The 19,542-nt window shown below is 34.4% G+C and overlaps 1 protein-coding gene across 1 annotated transcript in view; it reads left to right on the plus strand.

Moving 5' to 3' along the window:
- Positions 1-566: 566 nt before the first annotated feature.
- LOC307123458 (receptor tyrosine-protein kinase erbB-4-like) overlaps positions 567-19,542 on the plus strand; it is a 259,218-nt gene continuing 240,242 nt past the window's right edge. The window contains exon 1 of the mRNA XM_079811989.1: positions 567-944. The gene's annotated coding sequence lies outside the window, so the exon portion shown is untranslated. The remainder of the gene's footprint in view (positions 945-19,542) is intronic.

The raw sequence follows: 19,542 nt of genomic DNA on the forward strand, positions 1-19,542 counted from the left end.
CTGTAAGTCTGCAATAGAAAAATAACTTTTTTAAAAAAAATAGGGTGTAGTAAACATTTGGATATGAATGCTTTTATTTGAAGTTCTTTGGTATATTAATTTGCCTCATTCAATTTGTTGTGAAAAAAAAAACTAACAAAAAAAAAAAACAACATCTGTAAATAGCTGTGTGTTGCCTTTTGATTTTATAATCCTATTTATCTAAAGCAGAAGTTTCCAAACTGGGATCCGGGGACCCCTAGGGGGCTCCAAGGAAAATTTAATAAAGAGAAAAAAGCTAATATTTACTGGACATTATTACGGTTTCATTCTGCTGTTTAAAATCATTCTGCTGGAAATCATGAAATTAATCAGGGATATTTTATTGTAAAATTGTACAATGCTAACACACACACACAGGAGGATCATCATATTTGGACATCCTTGTCAATTAATAGGTTTAAAAGCCCCTGACATAACAGCAGTGTAAGCAGGTGTATATGCAAAGCAGTCGACTGGGCGTGGCTTCGTCTGTTCAAGCGCCTCTTTTGACCATTCATACTTCAGGTAGGCGGTACTTAGCGCAAGGAGGGGCGTGTCCTGAAGCTCTAACCGAAGTTGCGAGTCCATCGATGTAATGATATCGTTACAAGTCCTACAATTCGGATAATCAGGCACAATTACTTAAAAAAAGCCGAAACCAGCGCAAAAGCAAAACAGTCCAGTCGAGTTTATAGCTACAGGATGTGCTCTGGAACGAAGACGTGAGTGCGCGCGCTGGAGACGCAGACGCTGGACTGTCAATGCCCGGATTCTCTATTGATCATGCTAATGTATGGAGATATAACTTCTTAAAATAAGCAGAAATGTGGCCGGCTCGCTTTCTTCTCTTCTTCTGCCTCGTCTTCATAATTGCGGTGGTTCAGAGGAGCAACGGTCAGTCAGGTGAGTGATAGTCCAAGTGCGTAAAGGGTCTTGGCAAGCTGCGCCCTTGACCGGTGTGCGCGCTGTTGTTATCGACTACTTTGCTGCACTTAAACGAGCGGAGATTTAAAGATTGTGAAGTGTATGCCTTAGGCACAGTATCCATGCAGTCTGATGACCAGAGGAATCAATTGGAATCAAACATACTTCAGGACTAAGTGCTGCGTAGAACATCTCTGTTTGTTTATACATTTCGTCCAGTGTTTATTTTGTGATATTAGCAAATCAGCAGTCTAATAAGCTGTCATTTCCTGAAATAGATTGACTTTTAGTTCTGTATTTGTAAGTAGCCTAAATATAATAGTGTGCATTATAGTGACATGGGTTCCAGGAGGACCCCCCAGCACTGCACATTTTGTATGTCTTCCTCATCTAACACACCTGATTCAATTCATTAGTAGAGACTTCAAGACCTGAAGTGGGTGTGTCAAATAAGGGAGACATATCAACAGTCAGCTCTGTCACCAAAATCATGAGGTAATGTCAGGACACTGTGGCAATGTCACACACACACACACACACACACACAAAAAGTTTAGTGTCAGTACACCAAAGCTTTGCTTTTTACAAACTTGTTACATGAGAACACTTTGGAATATATATATATATATATATATATATATATATATATATATATATATATATATATATATATATATATATATATATATATATATATATATATATATATATATATGAAATAGAGAGAGATAGTTCTTTTTTATGCATTTCAAAATGGCTGACACCCAGTATGGCCTAATCAGGGGCATACGTTTAGGCTAAACAATTCAAAAGTTAAAAGCAAAACCAGTTTTAGTTGCCAATGCCTACAAACTGATCAAGCACCGATGCCCATGATATCGTATACCAAGTTTCGTTTCAAATGGCCAAAGCCTTGAAAGACAATTTGTCACTTTAACTTCCTGTCTGGCAACCTCACTACTACATGTGTTGATGTGTTGTGAACAGTTTGATAAATCAGATTGATGTTTATTGAATTTTGACTAGAATAGACTGATGGAGGTCTTGTGTGAATCTCATCTTAACCACATTTTTGACGTGTCAGATAATTGTTGTAGGCAAAGTTTAATAACCATTTCCATTGGTTTAATAACCCATTTTTTTTAGACCAGTGTTCAAGGATTAAAAAATACAACGTAAGTGCCTGTTGGTGGCGCTTGAGAGAATGAGATGAAAACACCAGAATTGCCAGCAGGAATAGTAAGTCCCTTCCCAGTTAGTGTAATACATTTCATTATAGTTCAATGGGCTGCCTGTCACAGACTTCCAGTCAGTTGAGAGTCTATTTTAATATATCGGTGCGCGTAAAGGCACTTGATGGAACGCGGCGCGGGAGCGCGCTCGGCGGAACGCGCATTTCCCGCGCGCTTGGCATCGCGCTCCAGACCCCTACGCTCTGTTCAAATAGCTGCTCAGCATATTTCAGCATCCCCTCTGTGAGAAGTGAACTCAGCGTTGGCGGTGCATGAATTAAGTTTTGTTGTGCAGTGTAGACTATTTGAACAAGAAGATATGTGGAGGTTATCATGACACGAATGTCCGTGTTATGACGCAAAACGGCGTACAGCGTGTATCCAGAGAAGCATACTGTTGGTTTATGTGTTGCAGTTAGTGTAATGACTATAACTTTTGCCTCTGTGGGTGTCCAGATCTCACCAAAATCGATTGTTATAATATTATCATGGTGATTATGATTTCTCGGTTTCTCAATAGTCATTTCATCAGTGTATAAAGTAAAAACATACACTACAGTGTTTTTAATGTGAAATATATATATATATATATATATATATATATATATATATATATATATATATATATATATATATATTCCATTGTTTGAGTCATTTACGGAGCATTTAAATCGTGGTCAGACTGAGATCCTAAATGATATCTTTCGGGGTGATAATATTCTTTGTATAATATGAGATGATAAGATGAGGGTCAATGCGAGTACATGCAAGATCACTGTAATTCCAGAATATTGTTCATTCACTTGAGGCTATTTGTGGAAGATAAATGAAAAAATCCCCATGCAGGAATCTCTTCACAAATGATTACCGGGTCATCAGGTTTCATATTTTTGATATGTTCCTTTATATCTAATTTCTGCTTCAGCTCACTGCTCTGTCTGGAGATAAATGACACAACATCTGACCCAGGCTGAGATGTGACATTTAAGTTCTAAAGGATATTGACTCGGGAATGCAGTCAAATTATTACTCAGCGTCAACTTGGATTAAGCTCCATTTGAGAGTCCCAATGAGTCCCCCAGTAATTAAGCTTGTCACTGGTATGGTGTCTAGACATTAATTTATTTTTATGAGCTAGAAATTTTGTTTGCAATTTCAGCAAAGCATAATCCTCTTATTAATAATTTATTTGTCACAGACTCTAACTTTAAATGACACTTGTTGCCCATGTCTTACAATACAGAGACATTTGTTGTAATAACACGGACGTTCAACGATCAGTAAAGTACACATATTAATAATTATTATTAAACATTATTTTCAGAAATGCAAATTAAAGAATCAAAAGATTTTACATTTGAATATCTTAAAATACCACGGAAACGGTCAAAAACACACCCGGGTCAAATTTCATCCCTAAATCAAAATGAAATAAAAAATAAAGAAATTATATTTTTGGTCAGAAGTAATTATATTACTTGACAAGTAGTTTTAATTATGGTTTTCTAGTAACTTGTCTTAAATTAATCGAGGAAGCCCATTAAATTGACTTGCTTCCAATTTATGTACTTATTTATGTATTTATTATATATTTATTTAAGAAAAAAATGTGAAATGGACTTTTTATTTGAATTAATTTTTTGTGAGAATCACCCACACAGAAAAAAAAAAAATCTTAAAGGGATAGTTCACCCAAAAATGAAAATTCTGTCATCTTTTTGTGATGTTTATGAGCTCAAATTGTTCCAAACCTGCATGAATTTCTTTCTTCTGCTGAACACAAAGGAATATATTTGGAACAATGTTTGTAACCAAGCAGATCGCGGCAGCCATTGACTACCATAGTATTTTTTTCCCCACTATGGTAGTCAATGGCTGCCGAGATCTGTATGAAGAAATTCATACAGGTTTGGAACAACTTGAGCTCACAAACATCACAAAATGATCATTTTTGGGTGAACTATCCCTTTAATCGTCACATATTCAAATTTTAATGATTATAAAGAGTCCTTCAAACTTCCATTTGAAGATTTACAAAGTAGCTTATTCCTGCTTCAAATGTCTGAAAGCAAACATCATAAATGTGACATTTCTTAAACTTGTGGAGTAAACCAGTAAAGCTAATTATAATCTATGGGATTGTCAATTTTTTGAGGAATTTAAGAGTAGCCGAAAGAATTCTCTTTTTTTCCCTGTAGCTTAAGGGTTTGTTTTTCCACCGCTTGAAATTCTCCTCTGAAAACAAAGGGTTGGTTTCTTTCTGTGGTTGTGGCATGGCTTCTGTCCTTTTGCCTCTAAGACATCATCCCCCCTCCTTCATCCTTCTCTGTCACCTCACTGTCTCTCAGTCTTTCTCCATCCTCTCAGAACAGTTTGGCTCTGTGCCTCTCCGTCAGCTGTGATCCGTTACTTCCCATGCTAATGTGACCATTTAAAAAAGACAAACAACATCTGAAACTGAAACAACAAACTGCATATAAAGACAGCTCAAGTTTTAGCTTTGAATTCGGAAGGTTTCTCGGTAACACTTTAGTTTAGGGTCCAATTCTCACTATGAACTATTGCGTATTAGCTATTGACTGTTTATTAGTACTTATAAAGCAAATATTAATGCCTTATTCGGCATGACCATATTATATATCCCTTAATCTAACCCAATACCTAAACTTAACAACCTTGCTAACTATTAATAAGCAGTAATTAGGCAAAAGTCATAGCTAATAGTTAGTTGATAGTGAGAACTGGACCCTAATCTAAAGTGTGACCTTATTATTATTACGCATTTTGAAAACTACAACAATAACTGAAAACTCACCAGATTTTGCATGCATGAAGGATCTGTGGCTAATTATATGTTGTGTAATTATTTGATAGAAGGGATATGTCATTGCCTAGCAACTGCAGTTAAATTGGCAATATTCAAAAACGTCAGCCCCGCTATACCTTTTTTTTAGTAAGAAACCTAAAATGTCACATGTGAGTCTTGCTTTGCCTCAGGGACTCTGCCATGATTTTTGTAGTAGTCGTTGACCATTTTCCTCTGATGAACGATGTCTATGGATTAGAGTTTATTTTTACACGTATTTGGGATATGTTTATTACGTTTGCCAATTTTAAATACATTTGTTGATTTTTGGTGACAATACAACTCCATAGACTCGTATGTTTAATCTAGGTCATGCTTACTTAGAATGACTTGCAATGAGTAATGGTAAACAAAAACACCTTAACACTGGGTTATTTGGGAAGCTGAACAAGGTTATTTTTCCCTCACAACCAGAAACACACTTCTTTAGTGACATTGTTGATTTTGTTGTCTAAAATCAAAATGACAGCGCTGCCGACGGCTCCCGTAACCGAAGACGAAGTTCGTTGATGGCTGCGATCTTGCTCTCGCTCTGGTTGATGTGTGCATGTGCTCTTCCAGGAGAAGTGCCCTTCATGAAGTCATACAGGGCAATACTCGGAAAAAAAAACTCTCAGAAACTTAGGCTATTAGAATCCTGAAGGAGTGTATTTGGCACAGAAATACTCTGTCATACGCCCAACTAATTTTTTGAAATTTTGGCCATGTTTAGCATGAGAATTCAACTCTTTAACAGTGTAAATAAGTCAGAATGCATGAAATAGCATTTGATTCCCCCTTTAATGTTGATGAGTCTATGAATGATTATATGATTAGTTTGTTTTATTATTTGTAATGAGTATTTTTGTCAGACATGTGAGCCGTTTTTCTAATGCAACTAACAATCTCATGGTAATTGACAGTGTTGGGGGTAACGCATTACAAGTAACTAATACGTAAACAAATTACTTTTTCAAGTAACTAGTAAAGTAACGCATTACTTTTCAAATTTATTTGACTGACAACTCTCCTGTCCCCATGTTGAGAAAAATCATGAGTAAGTGCAGAGGCGTTGTGTGTAGACATGATGGTTATTGTAGTTCTATTTGAAATGTGAGCATTTACTCATCTCACTTGCACAATAAAGATTCAGTACTCCTCAAAATTAAAAAACATTATAATAATAAATCCACTGTTCATGCATGAATTTGCATTTTTACCTCAGCCTCAGAGGTCTATTATTTCAAATTTGGTATGAAGAATTTACATTTGCACAAAAATTTAACTTTTTTCTTATATATATATAAAAAAAGAAGCTAAGCCCAGGTGAGAAAAAGTAACGCAAAATTAACGCAATATTGTAATGCATTACTTTCCCCAACACTTGTAATTGATAACTATTTTATATTTTGGCTAATTCGTATGAATTCCTAAAATCCGTACATATCCGTTTAGATCTGCTTACGCCCAGTGACGGATATGTTTGGGTTTGGAGTTGACTTTCATGCTTTATGTTTTCAAACGATTCACATCATAGGAAATCATATGAAATGGTCAGTTCATAAAATAGCTATTTCCCCGTGAAATCGGGTTGGTCGTGACTCACCAGATGAGAAGCTCTAGTCTTAACTGAAAAGAGCAGAGAGTTTTATTGCGAGGTTTATTGTGAATTAGCTTGCTGTCGTGCGGGTGGGAAACACTGGCTACTTTGTCCCTTTAAACTCTAGCTTGTGCGGCAGTGACCTGTAATAAAGCATGTGCTTGGAAATGGCAGCTGTGGTAGTGGATGGGAGAGAGAGGTAAAGAGGGATCGAAGAGCGAAAACGGAAGAGAGCGAAAAGCAATTGTACTCCACAACATCTCTGTGTCTTCTTTGGTGCGTGAAGCCACATGACCTCACTTTTGTTGCCCTGTTTAGGTGAGATAGAGGGCAGATGTCACATCCCAACCCTATAGAAATATCACTGCAGCTTCTCTCAGTTTAAAGGTCCATAAAACTCCTACTGAGAAGGTGGGGTGATAGTGTGTCACCTTGGATTACTGGATCAAATAAGACCTTGTGAGAAACTATCATCGTTGCTTTATGTTCGCAGTAGAGAGCTCATCATTTATTTCACTCGGAGCAGTGAAAGTTTTGGCTGAAAGAATATCAGTTGAGCAGTGCTGAATGGTGAGGTTTAACCTTATAATGCAGAGTTAAATTAGAGTAGATGCTATATTTACTTATAGATAATTACTAAGCTGTAAATAATAATAATAATGAATAATAATTATTTCGTTTAAAGTTGAATTACGAGTTTTAACCATCAAATTGCCCAATAGTGCACAACACAACGAAATTTAAAAAGCAAACATAAATTCACAACACAACAAAATCAAGCCACAACACAACGAAATTATGCCACAACACAACGAAAATGCCACAACAGAAACGGAAAAGCCAGAACACAACAAAATCAAGACTCAACACAACGTAAAAGCCAAAATACAGAAAAGCCACAACACAACAGAAATGCTCCCGACCACTAGGGAACACTCGCAGCACGGTAAAGTTAGTTTTCCTTGCCACTGTTCTATAGATTCGGCAGTCTTACAAATATATCAATACTACGATCAGTTTAAGTGTATGTAACCATTGTATATTGACATAAAATATTAATTCAAAATCACCTACATGCATTATAGCTCCATATTTATACTCGAGAATGCTTTGACCCACTACCATGGCGCATGATGCCTAAGGGAACTTCTGTCAATTCCACCATGTGGTTGAAACGTATAATTTGTATTACATTGTATTAATTTGTAATTATTATTACCAATACAATCAAGCTTCGGAATTTGAACATGTCTGTTTTTAAATGCAAATTTAAAAAAAAAAAATGTTTTAATTAATACATATTATACGCTTCAACCACATGGTGCAATTGGCAGACGTTCCCTTAGGCATCATGCGGGTCAAAGCATTCTCTTGGATAATTGATAATGATAATGGTTACATTGATATCTTTGTAAGATTGCGGAATTTAGAACAGTGGACTAACTTTACCACGCTCCGAGAGCCCCCTAGTGGTTGGGAGCACCTTGTTTCCTTTGTGTTGTGGCTTAATTTCATGTGTTGTGGTTTGATTTCATTGTGTTGTGGCTTTTTCATTGTGTTGTGGCATAATTTCGCTGTACTGTGGCTTAATTTCGTTGTGTTGTGGCTTGATTTCATTGTGTTGTGGCTTAATTTCGTTGTGTTATGGCTTGATGTTGTTTTGGCTTGATTTCGTTGTGTTGTGGCTTGATTTTGTTGTGTTGAAGCTTAATTTTGTTGTGTTGTGGCTTTATTTTGCTGTGTTGTGGCTTGATTTTATTGTGTTGAAGCTTAATTTTGTTGTGTTGTGGCTTTATTTTGCTGTGTTGTGGCTTAATTTTGTTGTGTTGTGGCTTGTTTTCGTTGTGCTGTGGCTTAATTTCGTTGTGCTGTGGCTTGATTTCGTTGTGTTGTGGCTTGATTTCGTTGTGTTTGTGAACTTATGTTTGCTTTTTAAATTTGTTGTGTTGTGCACTACTGCGCCACCGTATAAAATACATACTTACAAATAATAATAATAATAATAATAATAATAATAATAATAATAATAATAATAATAATAATAATAATAATAATAATAATAATAATTATTATTATTATTATTATTTGACAGTTATTTTCAGAATTATTTTAAAATAAGACAGAAATGCAGATTAAATTTAAATTTGTAATATTTTAATCTTATTTATAATTTTGTTTGCAGTGCACAGAAATGGTGAAAAATGCATTTATTTACTGGCTCACTGTCTTTAAAGTTCCTAAAATAAGAGAGAGAGAGAAATATCTTATGCTCTTTCAAATAATTTTGCATTCAGTTGAATCCTCATCCAGTCTCTTTAATAGAGGGGTCTACCAGAATGGCTTACTACCTATATATATCTTAGGGTTGGGCAATGAGATATTGGACACCCTCTTACTATTTGAATTCATTTCTTATTTTATCTCTCTGGGATATCCAGCACTTGGATTGATGAGAATTGCATAACTGCTGGGAATGGGCTGTACATTACGTCAATTTAGTATCACACACATGAACAAATTAATGTTTCGCAGAACTGCAATAACCTGACTGAGGGTTGAATATGATTGTATGTACCGTGTAATGGTAAACGTTTTTTTATAGCACAGTATAAATGCAGTCTTTAAATTCAAGTGTTGCATAATGTGAGATTATTTGTTGTGAATTATCTTTTGGTTTGTGTCCAAGTTCCAAGTAAATAATGAAGTGTGTTTCATTCACTGGATTATCCAAAGGTGTCATGACCACTTAGACCATTAATCTATACAATAGTTTTAGGTTGAAATTCTGGACATTTATGGTAATATACAATTAAACATACATGATTTGATGTATGATTTTGGTCATACCGCTCATAGTCTGAACTTTGCATCTTCACCATGTGGAAAAGAGACTGTAAATATTAACTTCAGCATCTCTGAAGGCATAGAAACAACCCGGAGCTCTTTGAATGGTCTTGTATGTGTCAGTAAAGTAGGTACATAAAAGTATCTTCATCATAACTGCATAAAAACATCACATCTCAGTGTGTGAGACATACTTAAGCGTTGCCACTAAATGATGTCCCTGATGGCTATCAGTTTGTATGAAAGTTGGCATTTACAGGCTATCATATGCTTTTGAAAATGTCACCAAAGTGGTGTACTTATAATGGCGTCTATAGCTGTGCAGAGAGCAAGATCAACTGTATCATTCTACTGTGTTGAGAAATGTTTGAAAATGCAGTTCTTAAACTGGTTTGTTTAACCCTTGAACGCATACCTCGGGTCTTTAGTTAGACATCAACCTTCTTAGTATTCCTCAATCAATTCATTATAAACAATATATCAGAAAAAATAAATAAATAATTAAAAAATTATAAAAAAAAAAAATGATTTGTGTTAATTTTTACCATCACTCGCATCTGTCTGTCGTCTATCTGTCTGTCTGTCTATCTGTCTATCTATCTGTCTGTATGTCTGTCTGTCTTCTATCTGTCTGTCTATATGTCTGTCTGTCTGCCTGCCTGCCTGTCTATCTGTCTGTTTGTCGTCTATCTATCTATCTATCTATCTATCTATCTATCTATCTATCTATCTATCTATCTATCTATCTATCTATCTATCTATCTATCTATCTATCTATCTATCTATCTATCTATCTATCTATCTATCTATCTATCTATCTATCTATCTATCTATCTATCTGTCTGTCTGTCTGTCTGTCTGTCTGTCTGCCTGTCTATCTGTCTGTTTGTCGTCTATCTATCTATCTATCTATCTATCTATCTATCTATCTATCTATCTATCTATCTATCTATCTATCTATCTATCTATCTATCTATCTATCTATCTATCTATCTATCTATCTATCTATCTATCTATCTATCTATCTATCTATCTATCTATCTATCTATCTATCTATCTATCTATCTGTCTGTCTGTCTGTCTGTCTGTCTGTCTGTCTGTCTGTCTGTCTGTCTGTCTGTCTGTCTGTCTGTCTGTCTGCCTGTCTATCTGTCTATCTGTCTGTCTGTCGTCTACATGTCTGTCTTCCTGTCGTCTATATATTTGTCTGTCTATCTGTCTGTCTTTCTGGGTTTCAGCAAGACTCATTGAAGTAGTAATATGCTTTCCCATTATACAAGTTGTTGGGCAAAAAAATAAGTTTCCTCTATATTTTACTTTTTTTTAAATAGCTGAACACTTCTGTCTCTTTTGGTTTACTTTTCTTGATTTTGATTACTGCTTCTGTTGGTCTTAAAATGAAGAACTGCAGGGCTTTTAGGATCGAGAGGAGAGTGTGCGGTTAATAACATCTCTCACACACCATCTGTGAATTGGATCAAGCCTTAAGGACTCTTTAGTGCAGGTTCATGCAGAAGAAGGCAAGAAGAGAAAACGAGGTGAACAAAATAGAGTTGAGAAGTTCCGAAACAATGTATAATTTAAACTCGCAACTTCAGACTTATTATTTTCTGCTGCTGGATGACAACATGTCCAAAAAATCCCCTAGACTCAAATTAAAGGAGGGACCTAGATATTCTTTTGGTGGGCTCTTTTGACCACTCAGAACACCTTAGCATAATGGCGAAGTTTTGCACAGGCACAGGCAAGCACCACATACATTTTCTTCTGAAAATGTAAATGTCATAGTACATTATTGTAGCCTGTTCACTGGTCAAATTGTAATAGTTTTGGTTACAGTCCAACACGTAGGCAATGCATTCTGCATATGACAAGGATAATAATGATAATGGTGATGATGATAGTCATTATTATGTCCTTTGTGTATGTGCTGTGACTGACGTTTCCAGCTGTTAGAATGGCTGTGAAGGTGGCTGAGGGAAGGAAAACAATATTTGGGCTCTGGATGTCATTGGGAGATGTGTAGCGGTTATTGAGGTCTGTTGATGATATTTAATTGATGGAATGAAACGCATAGTAAAAGATTTGGGTGATATTGCATTTTCTTTTGAGATTAATTAAATATATTTGATGCTTTAACATCAAATGACATGACTATTACTAAATGCAATTTTGTATAAAGTACATTTTTCACTTCGTCTTTTGGGATTTTTTGCTCCAAAAGTAATTACATATATAACATACTAATTACATATAAGATAAAAGTAATTTTTTTTAGAACCAATAATATGTTTTGCATTGTAATCTTTTTTGTATGACAACTGAGAACAAATAAAACACATGCAAATATATTATATATATTTTAATCGAAATTGTGAAATATTTACACATTTTAGTATTTGTAGTTAAAATTGACCCTGTTTTTAATTGAAAAAATCCATCTATTTATTACATTTAAAACAAACAAGCAAAAACATGTTATTGCAGAATGAGAATCACAACTGAGATTAACGTGAATACAAATAAATAAAAAAAAAAACTCAAAAGTATGTATCTGGACACATTACAGTAATTCGAATTCAGAAGGAAAATGCACTTAGTTATCATGAAAATAATGCCAATTCAAAATGCTAATGGTCTTAAAAAGGCTTGGAAACACTTTATTGTTACACATGTTACATTACTACTATATGTACTACTGCATAACTACATGAAACTAACTTTAACCACACCATAACCCTAACCCTATAGTAAGTACATGTAGTTGATTATTATTACTCAGTACTTAAATGTACAATCCCACTGAAACACGAACACTTAAAAATAAAGTGTAACCAAAAGCTTCACTGTCTTTATGAAAAACAGAATTTCTTACATTTTATTCGCAAGTGACAAAGATAGTAATAGCTGAAATCTTTGACCTTGTGGGGACATTTTTTGGTCCATACCAAAATAAATCATATAAATCATACCAAGTGATGTTTTTTTTGAAAAAAAAAAAAAAAAAATGCTGAACGTTTTTCTGTTATGGGTATGTTTATGGTTAGGGGAATATACAGTATGTACAGTATAAAATTCATAAGACCCATAAAATGGTGTTTGTGAGCGCTTGGGTTCAATTTGCTACAGTAATATTTATTTAAACATGATATATTGTCATTAGAAGGGAGTGTAAACACCCGTACAGAACAGTCCACACTAAAACTGCCTTCCTAATTAGGCGAATTAGCCAGAGATCAAAAAGGAAAATTAGTAGCTCAGTGCCACATGTTTTGTGCCGAAGTAGCCTGTGCTCATTTGCATGACAACACATGTTGGCGGCTCATTATGGACAGCCCTGACAATATGTTGCCTGATTGGACAGATTGCTCATCAGGAGAATCCAGATCTTGCTAGCACACCTGGGACCCAGTAGCATTTTAACGATGCCTTTCAGCATTCAGGAAGAAAACACATATGCTCTGTAATCTTAAACACACTCGCACGTTCATGCAAATCCTCATAAGTATATGTTTGCAAGGTTGAGAAGACATGCACACAAATATAGAATGACCTTTAATATTTATACTACACACACACGGAGCTCTTTGTGCTGGCTAGTTTGAGCCTTAATTAAAAAGAGAATTATAATTTTCTCCATATGGTGCAACACTAGGGTTCTGAAAGTAAAAATCACAATTCATTTTCTCCAAAGAAATAATATGTAAATGAATCCTGAGCTCTGATATTAAAGGGATAGTTCACTCAAAAATGAACATTCTGTCATCATTTACTCACCCTCAAGTTGTTCCAGACCTGCAACAGCCAAACAGTTGATCCCCATTGACCTCCATAGTATGGGGAAAAAAATATGTCAACGTCAACGGGTGCCCATCAACTGTTTGGTTACTGACATTCTTTAAAACATCTTCTTTTCTGTTCAGCCGAAGAAAGAAATTCATATAGGTTTGGAACAACTCGAGGGAGAGCAAAAAATGACAGAATTTTCATTTTTGTGTGAACCATCCCTTTATAGGATTTGTTCACTTCAAAATGAAAATGTCCTGATATTTTACTCACCAACATCTCATCCAAGATGTTCATGTATTTCTTTCTTCAGTGGAAAAGAAATAACGTTAAAGGGATTTTTCTCCCCATCTTAGACTTCAATGGCAACCATAATGTTGAAGGTCCAAATCAATTCAGTTTCAAAGTGCTTCGAAGGGCTTCAGAGGCTCTGCTCGATCCCAGATGAGGAATAGGGTCTTATCTAGCGAAATTATCTGTCATTTTTTTTATAATTATCCTGCTGTGCAAATATATGAACTTTACATTTGACCCAAAATTGGAGTTATTATGCTTTTTGTTTATAGTTAGAATATCTGTTTGACAGTATTGCCATATTAAAAATGATTTTGAAGATTTATTTCAATACTTTTATTTAATTAACAAAGTTATATTCAGGATTAACAAGCTCTGAATGAAACATGGTAAGCCATACAATTGCAAAGAACAATCATTTAGAAAAACAGTTCTCAATTTACAACTAAGTGTGGCTATTTTTCAGTTTCTTTAGAATATTTTAACAAAAAAAAAATGTCTTTAAAGCAAAAAAAGTTTACTGTCGAGTCAATTTTTATTTATATAGCATATTTAAAAGCAACAGAGTTATGCCAAAGTGCTGTACCCTTGTTAGAGCAAAAATAATAATAATAATAATATTTAAAACAGGCTAATGCCGAAGAAAAACGTCTGGGGACAAATTAAATACAAACTTTAATATTCAACATCTAGGCCTACCATAGTTTATCTTTGCTGTTTCTCCAGCTCTGAGTGTAACCACGTAAAATGTTTCTTCATATTAGTCATGTTGCCTGAAATGTTAGCCTTACTGTTATTTATAATTTAGTGTGCTCCAAAACAATGACAACATTTGCATTTAGAAGATATAAGAATTCAACACTTAAAGTCTCTCACTTCTGCCAATATGGACCAATTATTTTGATGACATCGCTCTGCACTTCAGCTTCTCATCAGATTTTCTGTCCAATCAAATGCTCTCTAGAAAGTGTACCGCCCCCTACATTTTAAATAGACGTTGAAGCTTCTGTTAAAATCGGTCACTTGTTCACACATTTACTATTTTCTACACGGTGAATGGCACATAGGGCACTTTAAAGGGGATAGGGAACGATTCAGTCAGTGTAAGTGTGCTTTCGAATGATATAGTTTAAAACAATATGAGATTAGGAGGATAAACAGGTTGAGATTAGGAGGAAACTGCGGCTTTGCTGAGCTCAACGGCTCTGGCCGAGCTGCAATATAAACGAAACGCTATTGGCTTTTTTAACAAAGGGGAGGGGCTGTTTGATATGTCCCGCCCTGTCTTCCTGTTTCATTGGAAATTACCTCAACACATTGAATAATAATGTGTGTAAGTTGTGTTAAATGGCCCATAATGCTATCCAACTGAAGGACTACATTCCCTATGAATCCTGAAAAAAAAAAATGCACATAGTGGAGAAAATGAATGGGAAAAATACTTCCAGAACCAAAGTCTCTGAAAAGTGTGCGGTCACTGTTGTGCTCTATTATGTCGTGGCAGGCCTGACTTGCCCAGTTTTTCTGTCATCACACACACAGTTCTGAGCCACAGTGCTCTTTTATAGTCCTATATTTTCCAGAGCCAGTCTATTAACATTAAACCCCAATTTTTCAATTAATACTAAATGGTCTCAAAGGCACGTTGATGACTTACATGCTGGTTTATGCCATATGTGGCCTGTGATCCACCCGCTGTGAGCTCAGTCGAGCCGTACTCTGGCTTGTCTGTCACATTGGCTGGCAAAAGAGCTGTTCTTTGTGAAATGAAAGTGTCCAGCTGGATGTGATGCTCAATTCATCAGCTCCAGCCCAGGCTGGTTTGATAAATGACATGGATGCTCTCCTCCATTGCATGCGCACACACAATGACACCGTCTTAGCCACGATTCTTCTCCTGTGTCAACTGCGCAATTACGTGAACTAAGACATTTCTAGGGCACAAAGGCATGTAAATAAACTGACATTTAGTTTTAGTTTAATCTTTGTTTTATATATGTATTCGATTTGAAATATGTAAAAAAAAGTCCAAATGGAACAATGATAATGCACACAGATATATAGATGAAGAAAAAGTATTGTTATTGCTATGACAACTTTTCATATTAACATGTATTTTGTGCAATATGGAGAAGGTATCACATACTCTTTCTTACAGCGTTGGCATTTGGGGAAAAGTTCTCATCGCATGGAGAGACACTTTTAGAGCAGTTTAATCATTTAACAAAAAAGTATTTTAGCAATTTTGAGTTTCATACCGTTCTTGGAGCCATGCATCTTCCTGAGCACTTTGGGAAATCTAACTAAAGTCAGACCTTTTGATGTATCTGCCATTCTTTAATAGAATATTCTCAGATATTATCAAAGTTTTTAAAGTCGTGTTTCAGTTGCAAAGAAAAGTTCAGCTGCCATTATCAACAAGGAGTAATGTTACTGCACTAGTAAACCATCCATTACTGGTCGGATATTGTCAATCACACAAAATTAGACATTTGAAGGATAATAATTAAAGGTGCACGGACCCACTTTATATTAGGTGGCCTTAACTATTATGTACTAACATTTTTATAAATAATTTGATACAATGCACTTATTGTGTACATACATGTTTTTACATTGTACTTACATTAAAAAAATACCTACATGTAATTACGTCTGTAATTAATTATGTGGTTACATTTGTAATTACACAGTTGACATTTCCCTTACACCTAACCCTACCCTTAAACTTACCCATACCACCACACCTGTCCATAACCCTACCCATATCCCACCTCAATATCAGCAAAGGTGTTTTGCAATACAATTTGAACATTACATATTACATATTTTTTGATGTAAGTATATCGTCGCTGCCCGATGAAACTCACGTATGTCCAAAACGGTTACTTTTCAGGAAGTGAAAAAAACACTGTATTTCAAAAGCAGTTGAATGTAGCGTTGTCATACTTGGTACGGCATCTTTACATGTAACCATATTCTTGCCAGTGTAATGATATAGTCCACATTTGACCAAAATTGAGTTTAAATGGACATACGTGCATATTTTACAGTAACGGTGGTCGATACGCGTTCTTCCGATCATTAATTAGAATGGCCAAGTCGCGTTTCATATTGACAGAGGAATACGTGCTGGACATTCTCAGCCTCTGGCAAGTGGTGATAGCAGTATGAGTGAGGCATGTTCTAGTGACAATCATGACAGTAGCATTACAGGCTATAATTTGATCAGTTTGACTAAGAAAAAAAAGTTTGAATCTTATCAATGAGGCCGAGTTTATTTATATACTAGCAAGCAAACTAATCTGTGAAGAACTAGATTAGAACTAAACTGCGGAGAGCTTCAATGTCGTACTTTTGGCTATCCAGTGCTGAGCTTCGATGAAACTTCATGAGAACGGCGAGACCGACGAGATGCTTCCACAGGGCGGGAGATACGTGGCGTGATTGACAGCTTTGACACCAAATGGATAAACGTGAAAATCAGATGACATGATTTCACAACTTTTCATTAGCCATTTAGATATGTGAAGCATACTGTATAAGGAAATTAACCTGGACATTCAATCCGTTGAAAAATCTCAAAATCGGCAAAATGGACATACGTGGTTTTCATCGGACAGCGACGATATAGTACTTAAGGCCACCTAATATAAAGTGGGGCCAGGTGCACTATGTAAACATTTTTCAGAAAAATATCCCAAAACCACTAGGCCAGTATTATATATTTTGTTCAGTTGAGTACTTACAATATCCCAAATGTTTCCAACTATTTGTAAATCGTGAGAAAATTGCTTTGGGTGTGGAAAAGCAAAGAACCGATTTGAAAAAGGGCTCTGGCTCCGAACCAGCACCATCACTGCCTTGGTGGAAAAGGGGTATGATATTAAACCGTTTCTGCAAAATAAAACCGAAAACCGAGGGTAACGCTGATTGACGCAATTGACAGGCGACTCCCTCACACGTCACGGTTCCTTGGGTAAAATAGCAATTTTATCACGATTCACATTGGGATATTGTAAGTACTCAACTGAACAAAATATATAACACTGGCCTAGTGGTTTTTGGTTTGAGACATGTACAGTTTTCTACAATCTTGCTGATAACGTTTATTTAGTCATTCGGCAACCCTGCAGCCTGAACAATTGTAGGCGAACCACTCTTGCAACCTCACTCGTATGAATTTGTACGATTTTTGCTAAAGCGTATGTATTTGACGAGTTGTCAAATTCGTATGGATTTGTAAGAATGACCTCCCTCTAACCCCGCCCCTAAGCCAACCCATCACTGTGGTTTAGACAAAACGTACAAATTCGTACAAGCGAGGTCATACAAATTCTTACGAATTAGCCGTCTCGTAAAATACGTACGAATTGGTCGTGAGATAGCATTGGTCAAGACTCACGGACTGTCCATCCACAATATAGATAATTTTCTGAATTCCATTTTTATGTTTTAATGATAGAACGACAGCCAATTTTGCAGAGGTTAATGAAGCACCAAACGGTATTAACTTCATGTTGTGAATTATATTCTGAAGAATGACATATTGTGCTTCAAATGAAAACTGTGAGAAACTAAATGAATATCTCTCTGTTGGCAAGAAGCATTTGGTATTGGCAGTATCACAGTGTATTACTTCTGCTATCCATTATAGTTCTCTGACAAGTAACCAGTGCTCCCTACATTTTGTCTTCACCTTGTAATGGTGTTAACCTCAGCTCTCGGTTCTCAGGCAGAGGGAGGTTTGTGTGAGGGGAGGCAGACTCTTTAACCATCGCAAAGATAGAAAGTTACCCTTGACCTCTGAACAAACAATGTGCTATTTTGGTATCCTTGCCTTTCCACTGGCTTCACAACTTCACTATATGAAATCACTATCTGAAAATGCATCATGACTCTAATGCCAATAACAGCTTTTTTTAATAACACAATTAAGTTATACAGTATATCTAAGCCACTTTTTGTGACAGGTTAAGAAAAGCAAGTAATTACATAATGTTGCTGTAAAAATATAATAATTTCAATAAAATAATAATAAATAAAAGTATCTCAATATAATAATAATTATTATTTTTATTATGTCTAAATAGTTTTATTTATTATTAATAATGTTAAATTTGTTAATAAGACTAATAATAATGTATGGAACTAATCTGTATAATAACAATACTAATAACATTATTATAATTCTTATTGTTGTTGATATTGTATATATTATTAACCATGTTAATTGTCATAATAATAATAATAATAATAATAATAATAATAATAATAATAATAATAATTATTATTATTATTATTATTATTATTATTATTATTATTATTATTATTATTATTATTATTATTATTATTATTATATCAAGATTATTTTATTTAATATTATTTTTTGTATTAATTATGTTGATTTTGTTAATAATAACATCAATTTAGATATTATTATTATTATTATTATTATATCTACACAGTTTTAATTATTACTAATCATTTCAAATTAGTTAATAATACTACTTATAATATATGTAACTTATTATATAATAACAATAATAATAACAATTTTATAATTATCTTTATTGTTGTTGTTTTCTTCATTATTAATCATGTTGATTTTGTTAATGATAATAATAATTGTATTATTATTCTTAGTAGTAGTAGTAGTATTAGTATTATTATTCATCACAATTAATACAAATAATATAATTTCAGTATAATATTATAATTATTCATTTTAATATTATTATTATTATTATTATTATTATTATTATTATTATTATTATTATTATTATTATTATTATTATTATCATGATCATCATCATTATCATTAATAATAATAATAATCATAATAATAGTAATAATAATAATAATAATAATAATAATAATAATAATAATAATAATAATATTAATACTAATAATAATAATAATAATAATAATAATAATAATAATAATAATAATAATTTTATTATTATTGTTATTAAACAATGAATTGCATAAAAGGT

The sequence above is a fragment of the Gobio gobio genome (assembly GCF_949357685.1).
Source record: "Gobio gobio genome assembly, chromosome: 3".
NCBI classification, from domain to species: Eukaryota; Metazoa; Chordata; class Actinopteri; order Cypriniformes; family Gobionidae; genus Gobio; species Gobio gobio.